The sequence below is a fragment of the Trachymyrmex cornetzi genome, unplaced genomic scaffold (genome assembly GCF_001594075.2).
Source record: "Trachymyrmex cornetzi isolate Tcor2-1 unplaced genomic scaffold, Tcor1.1 scaffold521, whole genome shotgun sequence".
Taxonomy (NCBI): Eukaryota; Metazoa; Arthropoda; class Insecta; order Hymenoptera; family Formicidae; genus Trachymyrmex; species Trachymyrmex cornetzi.
Window position 1 is genome coordinate 44,465 of NW_017299830.1, and position 2,481 is coordinate 46,945.

Genomic DNA, 2,481 nt, shown 5'->3' on the forward strand with positions numbered 1-2,481 from the left:
ACCGCCCTTCCCTTCCTCTCTCCTCATAGCTTTTATAATGGCCTTCAAAGAAAGGTCTGCACCGATCACCCTTTGCAGTTCCGCCCGCTCACCATCCCATGCCGGGCAGTAGCCCAGTGTGTGTCTTGCCGAATCGTTGAGAGCGTCGCAATACCAACACCTGTTTGTGGGCTCCCTCCCGATCCGACACAGATACCTCCTGAAGCATCCGTGCTCCGAGAGGACCTGTGTGGACCGGAAGGTGAGACCCACCCTAGCCTCCACCCACTCTTTGAGCTGCTCCTTTATGGCTCCCAAAATGGTTTCTCCTTCTTTCTCTATTCGATCAATCCATGATCTCCATTGATTGATCAGTTTCCTTCTTGCCATCTTTTTGATGGTATCGATCTCCTTTCTCTGGATTGGATTATCGGCAGTCCTAGTTTTCCGAATATTGGAGACTCTCTCATAAGTCTTCTCACAGCTGATGGCCTCCAGTTCGAGAGGTGGAATCCCTGCCAGAGCCGTATTTACCGCAAAGGATGTAGTTTTATATGCCTTTATCATACGGCCTGTTATTCTTCTTTGTGTTGCTCGTAGAGTCCTTATAATTTTACCACTCTTCTTCATCTCATACGTCCATATGAGAGCACCATACAATGCCATAGATGTGATCACATTCATATATAGTCTCCTTACCTTGTAGTTTGGATAACCATATATATATATACACATGAGGGTGAGTAGATGCCGGCTACCCACCCTCTCTTACCCTGAGCCCATCTCGTGGGGGCCGTGGACCCCCGTCCATGACCCCATGAGTCTCCCCTCGAAGGGTCAAAGAGAACCTTGACTCGGCCTCCGAGTTCTTCTCCCTACTTATGCTATCTTCATTGAGACCGATGGCCCCGCTAGTCGGTGCCATCGTGAGTCTCCTCCTGTTTGCCCAGAGGGCACGTGGGCCGCGGGGAGGGTAAACTAAATTAAAGATGGAGAAGCCCCCTCCCCGCGGGATCGATGCCCGTCGACCGGACATCTGGCCGACCCGATATTCGGTTCGACCGCCCCACCTAACTCTGCAGGCCAGTCGTCCCTGGGTAATCCTACACACTAAATTCAACTCTTTCCCCCTTAACTGTTCTCCTAACCCTCAACCCCTATTTACTCCAGGGACGCTAATACCCGCGCAAAGGACGCTATCCTTCCCTCGTGGTCGAGTTGGGCTAAGCCCAGTCTCGACCTATTCTCATCTTATCTATATCTATTTCTCTATAATTCCTAATCTACGTAGCGAGGCCTAGATGGCCGGGTTAAATCTCTCTCTGGCCCTCTCTGCCGCCTCCTTCCTAGACATCACCTCCTCACAGAACGTTATGACCGCATGTCTTCCTTCCTCTTGCCTCATTGCCCTTATTATTGCCTTCAAGGATAAGTCTGCACCAATTGTCCTTTGTAGTTCCGCCCGTTCTGTATCCCAGACCGGACAGTAACCCAAGGTGTGTCTCGCAGAGTCATTTGGCGAGTCACAATGCCAGCACCTATTGGAAGTCTCCCTCCCGATCCGACACAGGAACCTCCCGAAGCATCCATGCCCCGAGAGGACCTGCGTCACCCGAGTTTACCCTAACCTAACCTAACCTAACCTCTCTTGAGTACCGATCTATCTTTGAGTTCGAATTTCTACCAAACGGAACGAGCACCTAATTCGGCGACTAAGATATCCTTAAATAATATTAAGAAACAAACATTTTGAGACCAAATTTGTTGGAGCACCTAATTTTTTAAGGCAACTTCTCTCTTGTGAGTTGGTCGCGCAACCTATATTCGAGGTCGAATTTCTGCCAAACGGAACGAGCACCTAATTCGGCGACTAGATATCCTTAAATAATATTAAAAAACAAACATTTTGACACCAAATTTGTTGGAGCACCTAATTTTTTAAGGCAACTTCTCTCTTGTGAGCCGACTGTTCGACTGACGTCTAATTTCTGTATATAATTCTGTATATGATATATATTTTCGAATTATTTTGGTTGTTCCTTGGAGCACCTAATTAGCACCTAATTCTAGTGTATTTGTTTTGTTTGTTTACGCAATAATTATCTATTTTTTTTTATTGAGCGGGGCTAATTTAATATTAAGCTAGCCCCCCCAAAAAAATTTTTTTTTCTGCCAAACGGTTCAAGCACCTAATTTCGCACTTCAGCACCTAATTAACACCTAATTAGAATTTAATTTTGGTATGTGTTAGAATTCATTTATCGCTGGTGGGGGGGGAGGGGGCTAGCTTAACAGGGGTAGAGCGGAGAGAGTGGCAAACTGCATTACGTAACCCCCGTCTCCTCTGATTGGAGTGATTGGACGCGGGCATCAAAGCTTCATAGGTATGGAAGAGATTGGAGAAAACTAGAGTCTCTATAAAGGCTGTGTTCCAAAATTGTTTGTCAGCGCTGGCAGTACTGCCAACACCGTTCCAAAAATCATCGTAGCACGCTGTGGCAG